This window comes from Bos taurus, chromosome 2 (assembly GCF_002263795.3).
Source record: "Bos taurus isolate L1 Dominette 01449 registration number 42190680 breed Hereford chromosome 2, ARS-UCD2.0, whole genome shotgun sequence".
NCBI classification, from domain to species: Eukaryota; Metazoa; Chordata; class Mammalia; order Artiodactyla; family Bovidae; genus Bos; species Bos taurus.
The window spans coordinates 32,811,628-32,838,348 of NC_037329.1; the positions used below are offsets into that span (position 1 = coordinate 32,811,628).

The 26,721-nt window shown below is 37.9% G+C and overlaps 1 long non-coding RNA gene across 3 annotated transcripts in view; it reads left to right on the forward strand.

Annotated features, from left to right (window-relative positions):
* The first annotated feature begins 213 nt into the window (after positions 1-213).
* The window catches only part of LOC107131350 (uncharacterized), a 37,296-nt gene continuing 10,788 nt past the window's right edge, over positions 214-26,721 (forward strand). The window contains exons 1-2 of one of the 3 annotated variants that reach the window (XR_009491562.1): positions 214-260; positions 18,479-18,625. This is a non-coding gene — a long non-coding RNA (uncharacterized lncRNA). Of the gene's footprint in view, positions 261-13,725; positions 13,878-15,739; positions 16,277-18,478; positions 18,626-26,721 lie in introns of those variants that run through there. The other 2 variants (XR_009491561.1, XR_003030424.2) reach the window with 2 other exon arrangements.

The window sequence follows — 26,721 nt, forward strand, 5'->3', positions numbered from 1 at the left end:
TCCACATGCACGTACCATCAGGATAATAAAGTCGTTAGCATAAACAGAGTAGTTAATTGAAAATCCAAAAACTGATAAACCTGGCATTAGGCTATAACCACAATTAGGCCATCCTTAACAAATCACAAGCCTCAGGCAGAGAGCGGGACTTCCTGTCTGGGGAAGGAACCAATCAGAGAAAAGAATGGAAGCTACTAAGGGGTTTCTAAGGGCCTGGGCTTTTCTCGCGATGTTCCCGTTGGGCTGAAGACTTCTCTAAGGTAAAGAAACAGATATAACAGTCTTTTCCGAAACTAAAACTTATTCTTCCTTAGTGAAAATCAGCAAGTTTCAATTGTCTGTGACTTAAAATAATTTGGAAGTGTTTTGTTAAACAGCTTGATGGAGTTTGTTTTGCTGCCCCATTTGGTTCTTCATCCCTACTTTAACTGAAAGTGTTTGTAGTTAACTTTTCTTTACTCTTTTCTTTTTCTTGTTTGTATCCCCTTATTTCTGAATCCCCTTATTCTGTATCAAAATACTCTAGAAAGTAAGCTCCATGAGGCTAGAATTTAGCATAATGCTAACACAGTTAGAGGCAATGGCACCCCAGTCCAGTACTCTTGCCTGGAAAATCCCATGGACGGAGGAGCCTGGTAGGCTGCAGTCCTTGGGGTCACAAAGAGTCGGACACGACTGAGCGACTTCACTTGCACTTTTCACTTTCATGCACTGGAGAAGGAAATGGCAACCCACTCCCGTGTTCTTGCCTGGAGAATTCCAGGGACGGCGGAGCCTGGTGGGCTGCCCTCTATGGGGTCGCACAGAGTCGGACACGACTGAAACGACTTAGCAGAGATAAATATACATTTGCTAAATTTTGATTCCTGCTTTAAAATGAACTTTTCTTAATCATTTCTCATTTTTTCTAGTAACTTATTGCTTTAAAAATTAAGCTATTAGAGCCTTCAGATTTAAGAAATTAAAAGTCTACTGGAAAAAATTGTCATTTTATTTTTTCCCTTAAAAATAAATTGTTGTTAAGTTGTCTTGGGATATATTAGCTTTTGTGGGTTATTATATTTGATTGTTTGCAGAAATGTTTTTCTTTACAACTTGTAGTGGAACAAAGTGGAACAAGGTAGTGAAAGGTAGATTCTTAAACCTGGGACTAGGACCTTGATTCATTTGTATTCAAGTCTGGCAAATTACTTAACATCTCTGAACTTCAGTGGACTCACCAATAATCATTTTTTAGCAGGGTGGTGTGTGAGGGTTTAGTGAGATAACATGTAAAATTCCCTGGTTCATTGTAGATATTCAATAAACAATGCTTTGGGTAGGATAAAACATTTGTGATAGTAAAATAATCTCAAAGTAACCTAGAAGCTTAAGAACCTAACTGGAAAGCAAAAAAAAAAAAAAACAAAACACAAAAAAACAACTTTCAGATTCAGTAGTACCAGCGGTTGGGATATGGCTCCAGGAATATTACTTAACCTCTGTGTCTATTATTGCTGCTGCTGCTAAGTCGCTTCAGTTGTGTCGGACTCTGTGCGACCCCATAGACGGCAGCCCACCAGGCTCCCCCGTCCCTGGTATTCTCCAGGCAAGAACACTGGAGTGGGTTGCCATTTCCTTCTCCAATGCATGAAAGTGGAAAGTGAAAGTGAAGTTGCTCAGTCGTGTCCGACTCTTTGCGACCCCATGGACTGCAGCCTACCAGGCTCCTCCGACCATGGGATTTTCCAGGCAAGAGTACTGCAGTGGGGTGCCATCGCCTTCTCTGGTGTCTATTAGTATTTGTAAAATGATGTAATAAATTTCACCCACCTGGCAAAGGCCCTGTGTACTATTTAAAATAAGACAACAAGCCCCAGATGGAGTCACTTGTTCTAAGCCTTACCTCATCAAGCTGAGACTTACAGTTTTGACTCTCCCAGAAAGGAATCCTAAATCAGTCAATCAGGAATCACACTAGTTAGGTAATCTGCCTGATAGATCCTGTCATCCCTGAAGGAAAGTAACCTTGCAATAAACAACCTGGCTGTTTGGCCGAGTATAACTTCCTTGTTCTTGCTCCAATCTGCCTATAAAAGTTTTTCATTTTGTTCAGCTCCTCAGAGTTCTTTTCTGCATCCTAGACTGGATGCTGCCTGATGAGTATCAATTTTTGCTTCAAATAACTCTTAAAATTTTTAATGTGCCTGTTTATTTTTTAACAGTACAGTAGATACACCGTAGTGATTACAAATATTATGAAGTCAAATATTATTCTATTTTGTGTGATAAAATGCTGTTTTAAACAGTAGAATAAATTGATGTGCAAAAGATTGTGTTAATTAAACATAGGATTGTGTTAAATCATTAGATTCGTTTTCTCTGAACATTCTGTAGTCTTTATATTAGAGTTACTATTAACTAACACAGCTTGACAAATACTTCTTTTACTTGATTTGTATGTGGTGCTATTTTTAGTGAAAAATTATTCGAAATACACTGGTTAATAGAAATGGTATTCAGGAGCTTTTAATGTGGCTTTAGACAGATCAGACCTGCTTTTGAATGTTCCTCTGAAGTCTGAAATAATGACCATGTTGAATTCTCGGTCTAGCACAAAATATCTGGGCCAGGCAACCCCAAGAAGGTTGAGAATTCCAACTCAGTAGGAGACTGACCTATTCCTCAGAAAGTTCATACTTCTGCTGAAGTCCTGTTCCCCACAAAACACATGACTGAGCTGCAGATAAAAGTTGGGGTACCATTGTTGGAGGTTGAGGAATGAAGAAGAATTGGTAGAACAGGGAAAGCTGGTCTAGTAACAATGGCCGAATGAGGGGTAAAAACAATATAGCAATTAAATCATATGTTCTATAGATTTGCCTTATTAATTGTTAACTTGGTTTAGCTGTTGCCTCTATGACCTTAGAAAGCTGTTCGTTCTGTCGTGTTTGTTTACTTACCTGAAATAAGGGTGTAAGGCGAGTACTCTTCAATTAAAATATACCTTTTAAACACCTCATGTGTGTATAATATATGAATTAAAATTCTTCACACTATAATATATGAAGAATTTAAATTCTTAATACCTCTCTCTCAGCTTTTATGCTCACTAAAGGATTGGGAGACTGGATTAGGCAAAAAAAAAAAAAAAAGAGAGTGTAAGCAGAATCAGTGTCCTCTTGAAATATATCTGTTCTGAATGATTACTCCCTCCTCTTCCTCCTCTCATATTTATTTGCTGATTTACTATTTGGGGAGCAAGGTTAACAGAAATCTCCCTAGTGACTCTTATCTTCACTGAGGTGCTCGCCAAGGTAGAGTTTTAGAAGATAATTCTTGAGGAAAACTCAGAATGAGTACAGGGGTCTCTTCTCTCTCCATTTTTAGGGAAGAAGAGAGCTAAATATATAATACTTATAAAAATTGAGCTTAAGTTTATGAGCAGTTTAAAGTGCCAAGTAGAGCTAGAATGATATAGAAATAAGGTCTCTGGACATGGAATTGGAAGGCGTTGGTGTAAGGCTTGGCTGTATCTCTTAACTAGTGTGTGACCTTTCCCATCTTTGTATTTCCTATTTCTTTGTATTTATTGTGGGGTAACATCTATTTCTTGTACCTCACCAGATTGTTATTGAAATAAAATATTATGTGTAGAACAACGCACACACCATATATATGTGTGTGTGTCTAGGCTGTGTGTCTGGAAAATCTAACAGGTGGTTTTTGCAGTGTCTCAGTAGGAATTCAAGAAACTCTGGCGGAGTTTTTGGAGGCAGCCCCATAGGCAGCTCTATGTTTCTTCTTCCCTTGGACACAGCTCTACTTTTTATCTATAAGTAGATAAGCTGATGACACAACTTTCTTTTGTTGATTGTTAAAGGCTCTGCTGCTAGGAACAGAGTTTGGAATGTACATGTAACAAGTATGTTCACTCTTTAATCATAATAATAGCAACTGCAGTGTGTTTAACACTATGTAGAAAGCATTGCAATATCAAAGATACAGGCAAGGATGTTACTGTGAGGTAGGTCAGGTGACCATATTTAATGCCTTTCAAACTTTTGGTCTCCAGACTACTATATACAAAATTATTAATGACCCCAAGGAGTTTACCTAGAAAATCCCCTTAAATAGAAGAGTACCCATGCGTGCATATTCCATTAACCACCAGGGTGATGATGTCATCACATGTCATGTAGCCTCTGAAAAGTCCACTTGAACTCTCATGGGACAATGAAAGTGAAAAAAGCAATGTCTTAGTATTATTACGAAAACAAGTTTGACCTTGTAAGGCCCATGAAAGAGTCTTAGGGATCCCCAGGGGACCCAAGACCACACTTTGAGAACCACTGACACAGTATTTTGAAGGAAACACCAAGGTGCTGAATTATACATTAAGTCGGGTGTGTATTTTTTCCATCTCTGCTTGAGGCTCCATTGAAATTGGAATGATGATTGAGAGTCACTTTGAGGAGATTTTATGTTTTCGGTAGTATCATCACTCTTTACACCTGTGTTTTTAAATCTTTATAAAGTTATGTTAGGCTCTTTCACTGAAGCATAGCAGCCACTTTTCTCTCCAAAGAAGCAAAAATCAACCACCAATATCAGTTAAAATAGCATTTGGACCTCTCATTTAGCCATTGAAAAAACATCTTCATTTGATTGCTTATTTCTTTTATAGGTTTGTGTATTCCAAAAAGTCTTTTGTCACTCAATAAAGCGACCTTTCAGAAAGTTAGAGATACAGAGCAGCAGCAACACAGATACACACACTTTCTTTTAACAGAGTGGCTTTTATTTTAGGACATCCTTGAGAAAAGCAATGTAGTACTCATTTCTTTGAGCAATTCATTATAGTGCTTGCTTAATATTTCAATAATACATTTTAATTGGACACAATTTGTTCCTTTTGTCTAATTTTTTTTACAAAGTTATCTGCCCATTTATAAGCAAAGACAAAGGCATGTTGGTTCCCAAAAGTACTTTTTCTGCTTCACTTTGAGGACATCTGTAGCCTGAATAGTTTTTAGTCCCTCCCAATAGGTCTCCTCTCAGCTGCTCTGTGTTTTTACATCTCTCAAGAGGGGTTAATTCTTTACAGCTGTATCCTGCCTTCCAAGAATCTAACATGTGCAAATTATTAATCTTTTTCTATTGCTACGGTAACTCCCCAGGCCATAAACACCCCCTACCTAAAACTGGCCCTTTTCCAAGAAAAACTTTGGTATTCTTTCCCTGGAAAGATAATTTGGTCTCCTTTGGCTTACATTGTTATTTAGAACAATTGATAAAATACAGAAATTTACTTCCAAACAATTACTTGCAAATAGAAATTTAATCTTCATTTTTCAATCTGTCCACTGTTGTATACTTTGTGTCTGAATTTTGCATTTCATTTATTAGAGAAATCAGCCTGCTTATATTTTCAAGAGTATACTTTTCAAGTTTTTTTTTTTTTCTAAGTATTTTTCTAATTATATAAGGTAGGACTTTTTTATTAGGAGAAGGCAATGGCGACCCACTCCAGTATTCTTGCCTGGCAAATCCCATGGACGGAGGAGCCTGGTAGGCTGCAGTCCATGGGGTCGCAAAGAGTCAGACACAACTCAGCGACTTCCCTTTCACTTTTCCCTTTCATGCGTTGGAGAAGGCAATGGCAACTCACTCCAGTGTTCTTGCCTGGAGAATCCCAGGGACAGGGAGCCTGGTGGGCTGCCGTTTATGGGGTCCCACAGAGTCGGACACGACTGAAGCGACTTAGCAGCAGCAGCAGCAGCAGCAGTAGGAAAAAATAGTGTGTATCTTTTCCTTCAATGTAAGTAAATTACACTTTTTCAAGTATGACTTTCATGTACTTATACTTGCAATCTATATCATGCTTTTGTATATAAATATATTAATATTTATTTGTAAGGATGAAAACAAACTTAGAATATTATGGCAAGACAATTTATATTAATATACAAATGTTGACTATTCATAGTCCAGCTTCTCAATTTACATCTAAAATATACTTTATTCTAGATTTATATATCCTTTTGGACTTACTGAAAGATGGTCACTGCTTGGCCATTTCTCTCTGCCTCTATGACCTAAGTTTTGTTCATTTCTCAGCTAGTGGTTGAATACTCTTATGACACTTCTAACCTTCAAAATAGATCATTTATTTTAAAAGTTAAATATGTCTTTATAAAATATTAAGAAATTCTAGGAATTGCATTTTTCAGTGATTACATGCCTCTAGTGGTGTTCTGAGGCACAAGGCAGAGGGGCCAGTGATTTTTACCACCTGACAAGTGCAATAATCCCCTAGAACTGCAAGGCCTGAAGCATCTTATTGCTGTTATGAAACAGAATTTATAAATAAAAATAAGGAAAACAGCCAGAGCCATGCACTTCCTGGCTCCACTGACATTGATATGACAGCCAATCAGAAATTTCCATTTATGCCAAGATTGCCAAACCAATAATTTTAGCAATAAAGCCTGCTCCAAGAAGTATTAAAATGGTTTGCCTCTAATACATGTTTAAACACAAAGGAAGTTTAAAGGTAGGTTTGTTATAATTCAGACATACAATCATTTTAATATATACAGAAAACCTCCCTGTAGACCAATTAAAAGGAGCTTCCAAACAATGCTGACTCTTAATTCACATAATATTATAACTCAAGCAAGTTACATTTCAACATTTTTAGATAAGCTATATAAGAGTGGGAAAAAAGGATTAGGACAATAGTGAGATTTGAATTTCATTTTGTATTATTTCAACTGCATTTTAACAGTCTTTATGACCAAAAGAGGGAATAAGAATGCAGAAGGGACAAACTTGTATAGATTATTTTTTCATTACATGCATTATTCCAGTTTAAAAATGTTAGTCGCTTGTCGTGTTAACTAAGAATGCATTCACTAGTGTACATATCTAAAGCTGGAGTTAAACTGAGAATTTTGCAAGGGACAGATACAAAGAAGTGATTTTTTCCTTCTCTCTGTATATAAAAATAGAACTTTCAGAAATGTCATGGCTGACACATTTAGCTGCTGGACATTGAAAAACCTCTTTCTGACTCACAACCTGTGACTGGAACTCTGTCAGAGTAATCAAGAGATGTTATACTATAGAGCACAAGCAGTAGAAGAGGCTTTGCTATTTGGCCTTGTTTTTAAAGCAAAAGTGATTTAAATTTGGATCATAAATAAATGTTTCTTATACTCCTCATCTTTAAAATGCAGAAAAAAATTCATTGTGTAAGATCTTTGTACAGCTGTCTAATTCAGTGAGTATTTTTTAGGAGTATATGGACTACTGAAACAGCATAACATGATAAGAAAGAAACATGACTGAATAAATATGAAGAATTACTTTTCTGAAATCTTATTGCAATTAGTGATGACCATACCAAGGCTTCCCTGATAGCTCAGTTGGTAAAGAATCTGCCTGCAATGCAGGAGACCCCAGTTTGATTCCTGGATTGGGAAGGTCCACTGGAGAAAGGAAAAGCTACCCACTCCAGTATTCTTGGGCTTCCCTTGTGGCTCAGCTGGTAGAGAATCTGCCTGCAATGCGGGAAACCTGGGTTCAATGCTTGGGTTTGGGAACATCCCCTGGAGGAGGGAAAGGCTACCCACTTCAGTATTCTGGCCTGGAGAATTCCATGGACTGTATAGTTCATGGGGTTGCAAAGAGTCGCACATGACTGAGCAACTTTCACTTTCACTATAAAGGAATACAATGAACTTTAAAGGAACACAACCATATTTCAAAAATTGAAAGGCAGTTTTTGTATAATATTTGTCTTTCTTTGATCTCATATGTAATTAGAGTTCCTCTTTTTTCAAGAGAGATCAAGGGACCTATGGCACACAGTATAACATATATTGCCCCCAGTACTCTATGAAATTCAGAAAAGCTGAGTATTCACATTTTATTATGTCTAATGAAAATTTTCACCAGTTCATACTTTAATAAAACCTTGTCATAATGTCAATTTTGTGAAAACAGAATATGACTAAATAGGCATTCACATGAACATCCATGAAATGATTGAAATAAGACTAGATGAGTTCTTAGTAAGTATTCACAAAATTCTTCCTGATATTTTAAAATTGCCAAATATTTACTTTCAGAAATAGTAACATCTAAATTTTTCAAGGTGAATGAATGACCTTAAGATATTTTCGGCTCAATGATATAGTTGATTATGTGATACTATTATAATTTAGGGGAAGGTATTCCAATTTTCAGTTGTTAATTGACTTCAGTTCAGTCGCTCAGTCGTGTCTGACTCTCTGCGATCCCATGGACTGCAGCACGGCAGGCTTCCCTGTCCATCACCAACTCCCGGAGATTGCTCAGACTCATGTCCACTGAGATGGTGATGCCATCCAACCATCTCATCTTTCTGTTGTCCCCTTCTCTTCCTGCCTTCAATCTTCCCCAACATTAGGGTCTTTTCCAATGAGTCTGTTCTTCGCATCAGGTGGTCAAAGAATTGGAGCTTCAGCTTCAGCATCAGTCCTTCCAAAGAATATTCAGGACTGATTTCTTTTAGGATTGACTGGTTTTATCTTTATGCAGTCTAAAGGACTCTCAAAGAGTCTTCTCCAGCACCACAGTTCAAAAGAATCAATTTTTTGAAGTTCAGCTTTCTTTATAGTCCAACTGTCACATCCATACATGACTACTGTATAAACTATAGATTTGACTATACGGACCTTTGTCAGCAGAGTAATGTTCTGGCAGCCTCTTAGCCTGGTCAGTTAGATATGCCTTTTGCTCTTCTTGATATGCTTTTGTTTTTGTGCTTTTGCATTTGTTTTATTTCGGAGAAGGCAATGGCACCCCACTCCAGTACTCTTCCCTGGAAAATCCCATGGACGGAGGAGCCTGGTGGGCTGCAGTCCATGGGGTCGTGAGGAGTCAGACACGACTGAGTGACTTCACTTTCACTTTTCTCTTTCATGCATTGGAGAAGGAAATGGCAACCCACTCCAGTACTCTTGCCTGGAGAATCCCACGGACAGAGGAGCCTGGTGGGCTGCTGTCTATGGGGTTGCACAGAGTTGGACACGACTGAAGTAACTTAGCATTAGCATTTGCTCTTCTTGATGTGCTTTTGTTTTTGTGCTTTTGCATTTGTTTTATTTATTTTAAAAAATTTGTGGAAAACTTGGTGACAAGGTAATTGATTTAGGGTCCAAGTTTTACATATTTATACTTCTTGGACAGGGCGTCTTTAATAAAACTGCAGAACTTGGTCATATTCTTGCAAATCGAACAAGGTATGTTCATTCTCCCCATGTCTGGTGATGTGTGGCTCTAGAGTTAGATTCAAATTCTGCCTCTGACAGTTACTAGTTGTGTGCCCTCGGGCAAGTTACTTAATCTTTATGAACCTACATTTTCTCATCCTTACAATAGGGAAGATACCTAGCAGCTCATGAGGTTTAACAAATCAAGTAATAATTTGAGACTAGCACCTTGTCTGGCTTCAAAAGGGCATTTGTTAAAACAAAGGATTATTTTCTTCCTTGATTCCATTTCTAAAATTATTTTTGCATTTTTTTGTCCAAGCTGTGACATTTTCCCTATGTCCACATTTCCCAGGGAAATCGTGTTTTGCTCTGATGGTCTAAGTCTACTATCCAAATGAGTAATACTCCATCCTTCTGTTTTCCTTGAATGTATCTGTTCCCTAGAGTGCAACCATTCTCTTATCCACTCTCTCTGGTTTTATCTAAGTAGAAACTTAACCATTCTAGGAAATTACAGGCTAAAGTATTTTTATTAATAAGAAGAGTCACAAAATCTTAGAGCTTGAAGGGACCTAATGAATTAGAGATCACAATCTCAAATGCCTACAAGGCTAAGCAGATATAGTAAATAAGTAAAATGTTCTGGGTGAGTGCAGATGACTGTTCAAGGCTAAAGAGTAGAGGTAGGTGGGTGGAATGGTGAAAGGGATCAATTATTATGGTGACATGTGGTATCTAGACTTATTGTGGCGTTCACTTTGTAGTATATACAAAGATTGAATTATAATGTTGAACAGAAGAAACTGATTAGTGTTCTGTAACAACTTTACCTTGATAAAAATAATAAATTAATAAATAATAATAAATTAAAAGAAAATATAAATAATTTTTATAAGATTTATAAGAAGATAAAAAATAATAAAAGAAAAAAAAAAAAGAACCTGAAGAGAAGAACTGAAACCAGCTAAAGGGAGCTTACATCTGTAGAGGGCAGTCACTTTACAGCTCAAGCAAAGTGTTGCCATATGGTGATTTCAACACTGTCTTGGGAAAGATTTTTGAGTTAAAAGAAGAAAAAAGTTTTATGTGAAAACTTTTAGTTGAAAATCCTGTTGTTGTATAAAAACACCAATATGAACCAAATATATCTACTGGCCAGATCCGCATAACAGGTTGCCATTTTGGAACCTCTGTTAGATCATCTGATACTGATAATCTTGTGTTCAGATGAAGACATTGAAACACAGTCAAATTAACTTTCCCAAAGTTAGATGTGGCAAAACAAGTGTAACTCAGATCTCTAGCCCCATGGTGTAAGGGTACCTGCCACATTTGGCCATTTTGCTTCTTCATTCCTTTCAACATATATGTGATGTTTTGGAAATATATTCTTTTCTTTAGCTTACAGGTATGATATATGATGATATTCTTTCCTTACACTAAAGAATCATCTAGTTCATTCTTAAGTGAAGTGTGTCTATAGTGGATTTGATCAAGAAACTGTTACCTTAACATTCAAAAGCAGTTTGTGTATCTTCTCCAAATATATGAATTTATCTTCCCATGAACCTTTGTCATGCTCTAGAATTATCTGAAATTATTTGTCTTGCTGCTGCTGCTGCTAAGTTGCTTTAGTCTTGTCTGACTCTGTGTGACCCCATAGACGGCAGCCCACCAGGCTCCACCGTCCCTGGGATTCTCCAGGCAAGAACACTGGAGTGGGTTGCCATTTTCTTCTCCAATGCATGAAAGTGAAAAGTGAAAATGAAGTCGCTCAGTCATGTCTGACTCTTCATGACCCCATGGACTGCAGCCTACCAGGCTTCTCCGCCAATGGGAATTTCCAGGCAAGAGTACTGGAGTGGGGTGCCATTGCCTTCTCCAATTTGCCTTGAGTTTATTGTTGTTATTATGACATTTTAATATACTAGGACAATTTAATATTTCACCAGACTCAAATACATAATTTAACTCTTTGGGATTAACTCAATGTTTCAGATTAGGTTATGTATCTGTATATTTCACTAGGTCAAGTTTAGACTTCTAGAAATCAGAGATTAGTAAGTGAGAGTATCTTGCTATGGAGAATATCAGCATGTTTTTCTGTAATATAAAAATGAAAGAAAAACCCTTTGTTGATTTGTGCATGGAGGTTTTTATATTGAGGGTGTCCTTAACCTTTAAAATCTAAAAGCTGATTGGCAGTTTGTAGACAAACTTGAGATAATTTTGGCATTTTACCTTAGAGTAAATCATAACTCAAGTTTAAAATTCTTTAGGCAAATTTCTTATATTATTATTCATAGCTTGGTGCCAGGTGTTAAGAAAAATTCTAAATTCCCTTGAGACTTCTTATTTGATTATTTGAATGTTAATGTGGCGTGCCCAAATTTTCAATACTAAATTCAAAGCCATCCTGGCCATGTGCTAATTGAATAGAACTGTCCATTCTAATTGTGGATAATAGGGATTAGGATGCCAAAAATATAGTGCCTTGATTAGATCACATGGCATCATTTTAGGGCTGTGAAAAATTCTTCTCTCTGGTTTTGCCCTTCCTTTGAGTTGCCCAGTCTTCTACGTGACCCCAACTTGCTTCAGGATTTTTAACTGTGCTGCTAACTAAGGCGGATGCATTTTCTGACCTTACTGGTGAGAACAGAAGTTTCTCAAGTGCTGTAGGAACTAATTAATATGCATGTTATTCCAGTAAAGAATCATTATTTCATGTGTATCTTTGTGAGAGAGTATGGCTGTCATGATGGTTACTTACTCGGGCCAAACCCATTGCTAAAACAGAGATTCTTTAATGATGATATTTTAATTCTATAAAGCTCTTAACATAAATTTGTAAATGTGTATGTGGCTGGATGGCATCACCGACTCGATGGCCATGAGTTTGAGTGAACTCTTCGAGTTGGTGATGGACAGGGAGGCCTGGTATGCTGTGATTCATGGGGTCACAAAGAGTTGGACATGACTGAGTGACTGAACTGAACTGATGTGTGCATATATGAAGTTTTTAATACCACTCTTAAATTGCCTTTCTCTGATGATAAGTAGCATATAAAAAATAAGCTCAGAAATTACAAAACATCCTTAAGATTTGGGAAATTTAAAAATTTACATGGGGTTAAGGAGATAATTAGGGAAAACAATTGTAGTGATTTTGTTTAATGTAATGCCACACTTATTAGGTGATTGTAAAAAGCAAAACACCACACTGTAACAGGCATAAGAAAAACCATGATAAATAAATTATTATCTTTCTGAAATTTCCTTTCTTGGCCTTATTCACCTAGGGTGGAAGGTTAGTTGCTTATGACACAGGCTAAACCATAACGTGATATGCATAAGAGAGAAAACCCAGTATCAGAAGAGATTACTCATGGCTAGTAGGTGGTTATCTAGGTAAAGTATCCAGTGTCAGGGTGCAGTGGGGAATGAATACAAGGTTAGATAATAAGTTCAAGAATAGGACTAGCCCTTAGACTTTAATATGTAGCAGAATTTGAAACAGGAAAACTAGAATTGAGCAACAGAAAAAAGACTGAGTTTCTAGACTGAGGATATAGAATGTAAATGTGACCCAGAGATAAGTCAAACACCTGGTTCCTTTACCTGAAAACTAGCTCAACTTGACCCTTTACCAACACACAAGGGGGAAGCTGTATTGATCTGAGGAGTTTGAACACCTCTGTCTAGTCATTGGATGACTACTACACAGATATACATGGGGTGACCCACTGGACTTCAGGTTTAAAAATTAAGATTAGTATAAAATATACTGAACAAAGACATTGGTAGCCACACACTATGAGGGAAACAGCTCCCACAGATTAATTCCTGACTAGATACTAAAATAAACATACAAAAATGAAAAAAAAAAATTCAGAACAATAGTTCTCAGGGGAAATATATCATCCAGGGTTGCTACAATATGTAATCTAACATATCTACCTTTTAATAAACGTAAATAAATAAAGAACCATGCAGAGAAAAGTGTGACCCACATTGAGGGACAATAACAACAAAAAGTCAATAGACTGTCTCTGAGGACCTAGATCTTTAACAAAGATTTCAAAGCAACAATTGTAAATATTTCAAATAATTAAAGGAAATCATGTTTAAGTAATTGAAGGATAATATGAGAAAGATTCATAATATAGGAAATCTTAATACAGAAATAGAAAAAAACATAAACAAGTTCTAAAGTTGAAAAGTACAGTAATGGAAGGGGAAAATCGACTAGATAAAATCAATAGCAGATATAAGATGGCAGAAGAAAGAACCAGAGAACTTGAAGATAGATCAGTAGATGATGGATAGATCAGTATAAATAATCCAGTTAAAATATAGAAAAAGGTTAAAGAAAAATGATTAGCACCTTAGAGATCTGTAGGATAACATCAAATATGCCAACATATGCATAACTGAGTCCCACCTCCCATAAGAGAGGAAAAAGAAATATGGGAAACCTATCTGAAGAATAATGGTCAAATATCTTCTCAAATTTGTTGTTTAACCACATACAGGATCAAGAATCCCAGTGGATTCCAAATGAGATAAAGACAAAGAGAATCATGACCTGTCAAGTACTGAAACCCAATGCCAAAGAGAAAATCTTGAAAGCCGGTAAGAGAACATGGTCAGATAATGGCTGATTTCTCATCTAAACAACTGGAAGCAAAAAGGTGGTGTAGTGACAGGTCTAAGGTGTTGAAAGGAAAAATGAGTTTGTTGCCAGTAGGCCTGCCTTAGAGATTTACTGTTGTTACTCAGTCACCAGGTTGTGTCCAGCTGTTTGTAGTCCCATGGACTGTAGCCCGCCAGGCTCCTCTGTCCATGGGATTCTCTGGCAAGAATACTGGAGTGCGTTGCCATTTCCTCATCCAGGAGACCTTTCCAACCCAGGGATCAAACTCATGTCTCCTACATTGGCTGGTGAATTCTTTAAGGAATTTCTTCAGGTGAAGAGAATTATAAAACCAGAGAGTAACTTGTATCTACATGAAAAAATAAATAGTGCTGGAAAGTATACATGTAAATGTTTTAAAAAAAAGCAATATATTTTTTCTCTTCTTGTTTTATCTAAAAATATATGGTTTTTGAAACAATACTTATAACACTCTGTTGGTTTGTAACATATCTACATGTGATAAAAATAGCACATAAAAAGGTAGGCAGAAATGGAACCATACAGGAACATGTTGCTATATTTTACTAGAATTAAGCCAATGTTAAAATAGATTTTGATAAATTAAGATGCATGTTGCAATTCCTAGAGCAACACTGAGAAAATATCATTAAAAATTTAGTAGAGGAATTAAAATCATAATAGTATATTTAACACAAGGAAGCAGAAAAGAATGAAGTCATTGCATTATTAAAAAACTAATAGTGAAGTGACAAATATAAATCCTACTATATCAGTAATTAAATAGTAACAGGTTAAACATTCCAATCAGAGTACGAGATTGTCAGACTAAATAATAATGCAAGAATCAACTATATGCTGTATAAGAGACTCAAGTTACAGAGATATAAATATGTTGATAGTAAGATATGGGAAAAGATATATTATACAAACAGTAATCATAACAGATGGAGTAGCTATATTAACATCAAACAAAAATAGAATTTAAGTGAAGAAATATGAGAAGGACATTTCATGGTAATAAGAGGGCCAATATCAGAAACATACAAATAACCATTATAACTATAAACACACCTATCAACAGAAGCCCAAAATACATTAAGCCAAATCTGACAAAATTGAAGAAAAAATAAAACAATTAACAAATTATGGTTGGAAATTTCAACCTGGTGTTTAATTCCCCAGCTACTCTAAAAAACTGTAGAACAACTAGACAGGTTATCAGCAAGGATATAGAAAACTTTGAACTCAGCAAGGATATAGAAGTCATGAACACTTCTATATACTTAACTGACCTGATAAATTTTGAACATATCTTTAAATATAGCAGAATACATATTTCCAAGGGCACACAGGACTTTTTTTCCAGGATAGACCATATACTCGACCACAAAAATCTTTTTCAGTATATTTTAAAAGATAGACTTCATTCAAAGTATGTTATATGACCATAATGGAATTAAATTTAAGAAGTCATCAAGAAAAATAATTTTTAGGAAAATTCCAAGTATTTGCAAAGTAAGTGACACAGTTCTAAATAACCTATAGGCCAAAGAAGAAATCAGAAGAAAATTTAGAAAACATGTTGAATAAAAATAGAAACAGCATATCACAGTGTAGGAAACAGGTAAAACAGTGCCTAGAGAAAAATTATAGTTTTAAATGTCTATATTGTTAACAAAGGCCTCAAATCAATAACCTAAACTTCCACCTTAGGAAACAGAAAAGGAGGGTAAAATGAACAGAAGGTAATTATTAGGAAAAATATAATAAAGATCAGAGTGAAAATCAATAATATTTTTTTATTATCTATTATTTTATAGAGAAAATGAGTGAAATTAAAAGTTGATTCTTTGGGTAGTTAAGACTTCAGGCTGCCCCTGCAGGGGGCACAGGTTCAATCCCTGGCAGGAAAATGAAATCTGTTATGCAGTGTGGTGTGGTCCAAAAAAAACAAGTTGGTTATTTGAAAAGTTCAGCAAAGTTGATATACCTTTAGGTAGACTGACAACAAAGGTCCATCTAGTCAAAGCTATGGTTTTTCCAGTGGTCATGTATGGATGTGAGAGTTGGACTATAAAGAAAGCTGAGCACCGAAGAACTGATGCTTTTGAACTGTGGTGTTGGAGAAGACTCTTGAGAGTCCCTTGGACAGCAAGGAGATCCAACCAGTCCATCCTAAAGGAAATCAGTCCCGAATGTTCATTGGAAGGACTGATGCTGAAGCTGAAACTCCGATACTTTGGTCATCTGATACGAAGAACTGACTCATTTGAAAAGACCCTGATGCTGGGAAAGATTGAAGGCAGGATGAGAAGGGGATGACAGAGGATGAGATGGTTGGATGGCATCACTGAATCGATAGACATGAGTTTAGGTAAGCTCTGGGAGTTGATCGACAGAGAGCCTGGCGTGTTGCAGTCCATGGGGTCCCAAAGAGTTGGACACAACTGAGCAACTGAACTGGGACTGACAAAGCAAAAAAAAGACTCTAACTAAATCAGAAAATAAAGAGGGACTATATTCACCAACCCAAGCATTAGACAAATTGAACAGATTTGTCATTTTTAGAAGCTGACAAGCTGATTCTGAAATTTATGTGGAAATTCAGAGGACCTAGGATAGCCAAACAATTTTGAGAAAGACAAGTTGGAAGCCTTGTATGTTATCTAATTTCTGCTGCTGCTGCTAAGTCACTTCAGTTGTGTCCAAATCTGTGTGATCCCAGAGATGGTAGCCCACCAGGCTCCTCTGTCCCTTGGGTTCTCCAGGCAAGAATACTGGAGTGGGTTGCCATGTTCTTCTCCAATGCATGCATGCTAAGTTGCTTCAGTAGTGTCTGACTCTGTGCAACCCTATGGACAGCAGCCCACCAGGCTCCTCTGTCCACGGGATTCTCTGGGCAAGAATATTGGAGTGGGTTGCCATTTCCTTTTCCATCTAATTTCTAACTTTATTCTAAATTATAGTATCGAGGAAATATCATCTTGCTATGAGATCAATGAGACAATGAAACAGAATTGAAAGGTCAGAGATAAAGCTTTTTGTTTATGGTCAATTGATTGTCTATAGTGTTGACAATACAATTTAATAGGAAAATTAAGTTTTATTCAAGACATGGTTCTAGGGAAATTTAATAGCCATATGTAAAATGAACTTGGACCATTACCTCACCCTGTATGTATGATATGCTTGTGTATAGGAGTTCAAAGGGAAAAGCAGTTCTAACATTGCAGAAAGATGCAAGGCTGTGGAATAAAACATACTGACATGATTAGGAGCCTAGTATCTGTAAATGGAGGTATGCAGTGTTAAGAGAAGACTTGGCATGATAAACTAGGTCTGACATTATCCTAAATTCCATTGGGAAGAACTAACCAAATAATCTCTAGTTCTGATCTCTCCTTCACTCTAAGGAGACTAAAAAGTTGAAGGGTGGGCTAGGGAGGGGATGCAAGGGAGGTTCATGAGGGAGGGGACATGGGTGTACCTGTGGCTGATTCTTGTTGATATATGACAGAAAACCACAAAATTCTGTAAAGCAAATATCCTTCAATTAAAAAAAGAAAAAGAAAAAAAAAAAAACAGTCTATTTGCAAGACATGCCCACTTGGGATGTCCCCACACATCTTAAATTAAGCATGGTCCAATTTGTTCCTAACTTCTTTCCTTGTTCTCTTTCTCAGTTGGTGACCATGCCTTTTATCCAAGTTGTTCATACAGAAACAGCTATGCTTAATGCTTCTGTGTTTGCTTCTCTATATCAAATCACTCAGCAAGTTTTATTACATTATATATACTTCTATATTTTTCTCTAATCTTTCTCTCTTTTTTTTTTTTTTAAAGTGTACCCCCACTGTCTTGATTCAGACGCTCATCTTTTCCCTGGACTACTGAAATGATCTTTAAGTTACTGTTTTTAGTCTTGCCTCATTTGTTATATTTACAACATTGCTTTCAGTGATTCATCTGAAATTCAGACCTGATTGTGTCATTCCTTGCTTACATTCTTTCAGCTGCTGAATGGTAATAGTTCAAGAGATTCATGCAGACTTTCCATTTCTGACCCAGGCCTACCAACATTTATCCCTTAGTACTTTTTCAGGCAGTATTACCCGTCCATACTGTTTTCTTACCCTATTTTTCCTTTATGCCGTTCTCAGTTTTCCTACACCCACTGAATTTATCTCCACTCATAAGGCTCCCCTTGTGGCTCAGCTAATAAAGAACCCACCTACCAATTCAGGAGATGCAAGAGATGCAGGTTAGATCCCTGGGTCAGGAAGATCCCCAGGAGAAGGAAATGGCAACCCACTCCAGTATTCTTGCCTGGAAAATTCCATGAACAGAGGAGCCTGGCAGGCTTCAGTCCATGGGATTGCAAAGAGTCTGATACAACTGAGCATGCGCATGCACACTTGCACACCCATCCACACACAAACTGTGTCTCCAAGAAGCTCTTTGTGAACTCTTACCTCCTTTGTGCCTGATTAGATGGTCTGGTTATCAAGAGTGAAAGAAAATCATCCCTTATTCCATGCTCCATTGTAATGAAGTTTATGTGTGTCTGTCCTTCTAGGTTGTGAATCCCCTGAAAATAGAGCTCACACACAAAATGTGTTTATTGAATGGAATGGATGATGAGTGAAAGCAGATAATTGCTGGTGATGGAGAGGACGGACCGGAGAAGGAGACAGCCTGAGGAAGTGGCACCTGGTGAAGTTTGGTGAGTCTCCATTTAAAACATTTCAGCAGACAAAACATGTTTTGTGAAACTTTAAAAATGATTAGTTTTTAGTACTTTTGAACTTGACAAGAGAAGACTTAGTGGGCAATGCAAAGCAAGTTTAATAGCATGCCATAGCAAACATGATGGGCGTGAATCTGAAGCATGTCACTGTGCTTTGTTCTGAGCTCGGGATGTCAAATTATTGCCATGTCAAGTGCTAAATATCATTGATTAGTGGCTACTAAGAGTGCTGTGTTTAGGACTTTAAAACCAGGCCCAAGTTCTGTAGAGAAGATTGCTACAGTAAATAATTAATGTCTGTTGTGGCTACAGGACAGTAGTGTGACTTAATGAGGTTAAAGGATTTCCCAAACCTGTCAATGACCTTTGTCTTATTCAACACTATAAGAATGACTACAAGACACAAATGGTATGCTTATCACAATTGTAGATATTGCAAAACTAGGAAGAATACAAATATTTTGGGCAGCAGTCACATCAAAATGAATTTATGGCTGGCAACATTGCTCTAATAAATTAAATGTAGCTGGAATTAATGTAGAATCCTACACTTGCATCAAAAAACCTACTGTACAATTTCTGGATGTTGAAATAAAAAGTACTTAAGAAATTAATTTAACAACAGGCATGAAGTGAAAGTGAAAGTTGCTCAGTCGTGTCTGACTCTTTGCCAATTCTCTAGGCCAGAATACTGGAGTGGGTAGCCTTTCCTTTCTCCAGGGGATCTTCCCAACCCAGGCATCTAATCCAGGTCTCCCACATTGCAGGCAGATTCTTTACCAGCTGAACCACAAGGGAAGCTCAACAACAGGCATGATAGGAGTAAATAGCATAATAAGACCAGACCACAATATCTTGACTATATTCTGGTTCATTCTGTGATGACCCGACTTGACAGGGCATTTATCCTTAAATTTTGGCATTCCCTTTAAAAGGAACTTTAAGAGGAAACATAAAACCATATTAAATTGGAAAAGTTGAATGAACCTGAGGAAAAAATGGAGCATTATCATGTGGAACATAGATTTGACTTTTCCTAGATCTGAATTCTAGAGCAACACTGGCCACATGGCAAGCAAAGGAAAAGGAGACTCGGGTTTAGTCCCAAGGATTGGAGGAGTCTGAAAATAGAATTGGCCACCTTGAACATTTCAGGGCATCATTGGAGGTGCTCATGACAAACTAGAGAGACAGTTTCCAGGAATCCACTATATTAATATTAATAGTTTCTGTCCAGACCTAATGCCGAGGTGTATAACATCAAATGATTGCATTTTTCATGAATACAACTATAGGTTTTCTTGCAATGAGATGCTGGAGATTTAGTGCTGGTCCTGGCCTCGCCACTGAAAAACAGTAATAAGAGTAATCTTTATAAATACAAATTATATTATACCATTTATCTGTTCATAGCTCTCCAGTGCTTCTCATTGCATCAGAGAAAAATCTGAATCCTTTCTTACCTTCAAGGCTCTATAGCTTCTAATCTTCTTTCTCTCTCTCTTCTTCTTCTTCTCCCTGCTTCATCTCCTGTTTGTCTCATGTGAATTACCGGCAGACTTCTAGGCTATTCCTCAAATATCCTATACATACTCAGACCAGAACTTTTGTTCTACCTGAGTATTGGTTAAAATTTTTCATTATTTGATAGCATTTTAGGATACAGTTTTTACTTGAAATTTTAGATGTGTGGCCTCCTTTGAAATATTAGGAAATTTGACGCTGATGGACTCACATTTCCAGATAACAGCATCAGCCAAAGCTGCATGGTAGCTGTTTCCTTTAAATGGGACCTGCGCTTTCCAGTTAGTTCAAACCAGGCTGAGTCACTATTTATTACTGGCTTTGCCTCTGTAAGCATTTGAGTTTGAGATCCCTGTGCTATTATACGTGATGCTGGTGCACTAACAGTGCTTCTTGAATTTTAGTGTGTGTAAGAATCATCTGGAGAACTCAGAGTTAAAATCACTGAGCCAACCTAGATAATTTTGATTAAGAAGGTCTGGGCTGGTGGCCCCAGATCTCTCAGAGGGTGCTGATGCTCTGCTCTGAGGACCAAACTGGCAGTGGTTTATGTTTTCATTCATAGTGGTTTTTCCCACAGAAATATTCACTTTTAAAATTAATAATCAGAAACTGGTAGTTTAAAAAATACGTATTGTTGGGAAATTCCCTGATGTTCCAGTGGTTAGGGCTCTGAACTCTCACTCCTGAGGACCTGAGTTGGACCCCTGGTTGGGGAACTTAAATGCCACGAGCTGTGTGGCATGGCAAAAAAAAAAAAAAGAAAAACATATTGTTGTCATCGTGCTTTCTAGTATATAAATGGTAACAGTTAAGCTGCTCAGTCCCTTATATATTAGGCCATGAGATTTTTGTTCTTCACCTTCCCCAGGGTACTTCAGCTATCTTCTGATTTTACCCTGAATTATGAATTGGTCCTCTGGAATAAGCTAGGTAATCATTAGCATTTCAATAGCAGTTTCTATCCAAGTTATTTTGAAAATACCATCTGGTAGCAAATATTAACAACTTCATAGTAACAGAGAAACCATGACTGGGAGGTGATAATCACCATCAAATGAATACTTATGGAGCACAGGAGGCCCATCTCTCTGACAAAGCAAGGGCATTTACTGTCACTATAAACAAGAAACAGAGCTGATGACAGAACTGAAGTATGAGGGGGCTGGGTGACTTGACCAAGATCACATAGGTGTCAGATACCTGATTGCTTATCCAACAGTCCTGTTCTGCTTTCCACTGAAAACTATAAATCATTTAATTAACAGAATAATGGATGAAAGAAAATTAGAGATAGAACTCCACTGCTTCTAATCTGCAGAAGTGGAATCGTTTCTTCAGTTGTAGGTTTCATACCACTTGCCTGGCCCTCAGCAGGGAAGCTACCAAGCTTACTGTGCTGCTCCGGGATCCTCACAGGCTGGTGTGGAACATCTAGCAGAGATGCTGGGGAGGTGAGTGTCTTCAGGAGCTGTGTCCTGCAGTGTTGGTAGCTGCCTACAGGAGAGACCTTGAAAAACCTAAGGATCACTTCATATTTTAGTGGGTTGTTTAGGGTCATCTCTGATATCTCATTCCCAAGTTTCAAGAGTCAGAGAATTCACATGGCATTCAGGAACAGTGGTTGCTGACCCAGGCTGCAATCTGAGGAACTGTTTGGAGACCTGTGGTGGGACTGGGAATGGCTCCATAAATAAGACTACTTTTTCTGAGAGGACTTCTCTCCCATGAAATGGTGACACAGGCCTAATTCTATCAAGATCTAGAGGCAAAACTCAATAAATTGATTCTCAGGGGCTGATACTTCTTAGAAACTATTACTTAGGAAAATAGAGCAGTCACTGACTTTTACTCAATCTGTGCTAGTTGTGAGAAAGAATCCTGACCTTTGATACCAGAGGAATACGAAGTATACATTCTTTACTGGAAGTCAAGGCAAGTAGCAGTCTCTCGTCTCGGTGTTCCTTCTGTCAGTGTTTCTCTAGAGTCTGATACCTCTTTTTCTGGAATCGTCTGTCCAAGAGTCAATAAACAGTTACCTGCTGAGTGCCTTCTGTGTGTCAGACACTGATCTAGGCACAGAAAATTCAGCAGAGAACAATATTCATGCCCCTGTTTTAAAGGAACATATTAATATATTCTAACAGAGGAGATAATAAACACATCAATGAATAATGAAGCCAAGTCTGTTTGCTGAAAGTGCCTCCAATCAGATAAAATGGTGTAAAGTGATGGAGAATGACAGAAGTGAAGGGGTGCTTTCCCTGAGGTAGCAGAGAAGGTCTCTTTAAGGAGGGCAGTTCCTTTGAGTAGGGGAATAGCAAGTAAAAAGGCACTGAGAGAAGAACACTTTTGGACTTCTCAAGAGAGCAGAAGGACTTGGAAAGTATAGGGAGATAGGATTGGAGAAGTGAGTGGGACCAAGATCATCATGACCTCATAGACAGTGTCATGTTTTTGTTGTATTGTAAACATGATGGGAATTCATGAGAGGTATCTAAGCATAAGACTAATATAATTTATAATTTAGAAAGTGCTGTGGAGGAAGTGAATTGTAGGGTACAAGGTATGGGGACCCATTAAGAATTAATTCAGGCTATTGATGATATTGGCTTGGAATTTAGTTTTAGCAGCTGCATTGGTAAGAAATGGTAGGTGACAATAGGACATATTGATGGATTGGATACAGGATGGTAGGAAAAGAGAGACATCAAAATGGCAGGTACTTAGCTGGAGACCTTGTATGGAATCAGGAGTTCTTTATTGGCCATACTGTGTTGAGATGCCTAGTGCATGTCCAAATGGAGATAGTGCGGAGGTAGTGAATACTATAATTCTGGAACTCAGAACAGGCTGAAGTGAAGTATAAATGTGACTCATCAGCATGCAGGTTGTATTTAAAGGGATATATCTGTTATATGTCCCACTGGATTAAAGAACCCTGATAGAATGACCCTTCCAGACTCAAGGCACCTTGCTAAGGTTAATGCAGAAATGACTTTGGATACAAGAGTTAAGATGAGGGAGCAGATATCAGGAACTGGGTCTTACAACTCCAGGAAACTATCAAAATCCTTTTTAGGTAGCAGGCCTTTGAACTGCCGATGGACATCTAGACAGGCTGAAGTTTTGAGTGTTCTTTGGTAAGGGGGGTTACATGCTTGGATATATAGGAAGAGTTAAACTTGGAGATAGTGAAGGACAGGGAAGCCTGGCATCCATGGGGTTGCAAAGAGTCAGACACAACTTAGCGACTGAACAACAATGACAGACATGTTTGACTTAGTTGTTGAGGGTAAATATCTGCTAGTATTTAACTTCTAAACTTCCATGGGCTTAGAAATAAAGATGGTGTAATATTATACCCTGGGCTTCCCTGATGGCTCAGACAGTAAAGAATCTACTTGCAATGCAGGAGATCTGGGTCAGGAAGATATCCTGGAGAAGGAAATGGCAACCCACTCCAGTATTCTTACCTCGAGAATTCCACGAACAGAGGAGTTTGGTGAGCTACAGTCCACGGGGTCTCAAAGAGCTGGACACAACTGAGTGACTAATAATTTATTACACCTTGGTGCAGTGGTAAACACTGGGCAGAGGAGACAGACCTAGATTCTTGTTCTCCCATTTACTAGCAGGCACATAATTTGGCCAGTTTCCTCATCTGTAAAATGGGGCTCCTTTATTTGTGTTAGGAAGGTTAAAGTATATAGTCTGGCACCTAAAAGTCTCCCAATATCTACTTTGATCTCATTTTAAAAAATGAGATGTGGACATTAGAGCTTGGATCAATTTTTAGAAAGAACAGGTTTTGTTTTAGAGACAATGTTAGTTATTAATCTACTGCTTCTATTAATAACTAACATCATAATACATAATTTTTTTCATCATGTAATTTTGAGCTGATTCTGTGACATCTGTCAACTGCTACTCAGCTAAGGATTGCAAAGCATTACTATTTGGCAGCCTGAATCAGACCCAAAGAAGTGAACACAGCCCTTCAAAAAGTCAAGAGAAGCCAGAGAAGACATGTGATAGAGTTAGTCACATGTCCTTGGCGTAGTGTCTTAGCTTCATAAAAAGTTCTGCCTCTCTTCCCTTCTATTTCAAGAATTTGAGTTCATGGACAACAGCTATTCATGATAAAATACTAGCAAGATCTTCAGCCTTTCACATGGGCCCCACACCATGAATGCTTCAGGTCCTTTGCTGGCATCTGTTCTTATGAAAAGACCTAGAAACACTGATGTGGGCTCTTTCCTTGCTCAGAGTCTGTCTTAGTTGAGCCTTTGCTGCATTCCTGGTGCAGCTCAGAACCAAATGAATAATTAAACTCTTAGGCTGAGTAAGTGATTTTCAGCATGTGAAATTCTCCTATGAACTATGAAAGGATTTAGTTGAAATGGGTACTGCATGCAAATCTATTATTTTGTGGATCCTAGAGGTTCCTACAAACCCTGCAAGTCTTCCTTTTTGAGTGAGCAGTATATTCTAGTACATCGAGGATCACCTTAATAGCCCGAGTAGTGTGACTTCCAGAAGGGTCTCAGGAGCCCACTCAGCCTCAAAACCCCTAAGCTCCTGAGGGGTTCCTTAGGCAGAAGGATGTATCTGTATGTCTAGATACACAGTGCCCGTTGACTGCTAGGTAAGCTGTTGTATAAAGGGAAAGGGGGATGACAGTTGCTACATGGCCTGATTTTTTTCTTTTTTGAAGGCTACTAGAAAGAACCCTGCTTGCAAGTATCATTCCAACTGCATTGTGTGAAATTTCCTATTAAAATTTATTTGTTCTTTTTTTTTTTTTTTAAATCATTACTCTTTTAGAAATCCCCAGTTAAAATTTAGATTTTCCTCTAGTAGCTAACACATTAACTTGCGATCAGTCATTAACATCTTAGAGGAGACCGATACAGGTGGGAAGAAGATAAAAACTAAAATTTATTTTATGAGGCAGAGAATCTAGACTGTGCTCTCTAAGAAAAGCCTAGTTTCCACATATGAGAGAGCAAGTGTAAAGATGCTGACGTGCTAGGTTGCTTCAGTCCTATCTGACTCTTTGTGACCCCTGGACTGTAGCCCACCAGGCTCCTCTGTCCATGGGGTTCTCTAGGCAAGAATACTGGAGTGGGTTGGCATGCCTTCCTCTAGGGGATATTCCTGACGTATGGATCAAACTCCCGTCTCCTAAGTCTCCTGCATTGGTAGGCAGGTTCTTTACCACTAGTGCCACCCGGGAAGCTCAAAGGATGCTGAGATGGTGCCAAATACCAGTTTTCCTGCTTTATGTTTCGGTCTTTGGACAGCTGTGGTGCAGAATAACAGTAGCATCCTGACTGAGCCAGTGTAGATAAACAGAATAGAGTGGCTTAGCTTGTGTCGGAGGACTTCAAACCCTGTGAAGAGAATAGAAAATCATCCAATAAAGTTTGTATGTGATCACTGTCCTTCTGCCTCCCTATAGTTGAGAGGTAAACAATGATAGTTTAAGACCTTCAAAGGGGGCCATAGAAGAAGACTCATGGGTAGGAGTAGCTGCTTCATTTGGGGGGCACTCGACTTGAAGTAAGGAGAATATTAAGTAGTTACTCTGAGTTCATATGTGCTCAGTCGCTTAACTGTGTCTGACTCTTTGTGACCCCATGGATAGTAGCTGCCAGGCTCCTCTGGCCATGGAATTTCCCAGATAAGAATACTGGAGCAGGTTGCCATTTCCTCCTCCAGTGGATCTTCCTGATCCAGGAATAGAACCCATTCTCTTGTGTCTACTGCATTGGCAGGCAGATTCTTTACCTCTGAGCCACCTGGGAAGCTGAATAGCAATAGCTGATCTCTGTATTCAATCATTAAATATTTATTGAACACCAAATACAATATTCCCATGTTGTTGGGAATACATTGGTGAACAAAAAGGGGAAAAAACCCCTCAAAAATCGTTGTCCTTATTCAACTTACATTTTACTGATGGAGAAATAAATAATAGGTAAGTTAATGAATGTTATGAAAAAAGAATTACAGCAGAATAGAAGAGATAATGAGTCATCTGGTAAAAGTGAATATGAAGTTTAAATACCGTAGTTCTCACTGAGATAGTGACATTTGAGCTGAGATTTGTAGATTATCTGAGAGGGTATCTGAGCAAAGAGGGTTTAGAGGGACAGTAATACAAAGTTCTTGATTTGGGTGCCTGTTTTGTATATATGAAGAGCTATGATGAGACCAGGAATGTAAGATTGAAAGGGAGAGACAGTAGAGGAAATCGGAGAGGTAACGGCAGAGGGAAGAAGTGCAGAGGTAGAAACTCTGTAGAAAGCCGAGGGCCATTACCCTTTTAAAGATAAATGATTATAGCCCATTGATTACATTCCCAATATTATCTGAGCTCCTCTCTGTGGAGAGTCTAACCTCTGGGGATTGTTCCAGGTATCTATTTTGGTACAACAGACCACTTCAAAAGTTAGTGTCGAAAAGAATAGTAATCATTTGTTGTGCCTTTGAATCTAAAATTTTGGCAAGGCTCAGCAGGGACAACTAGGGAAGCTTGAAAG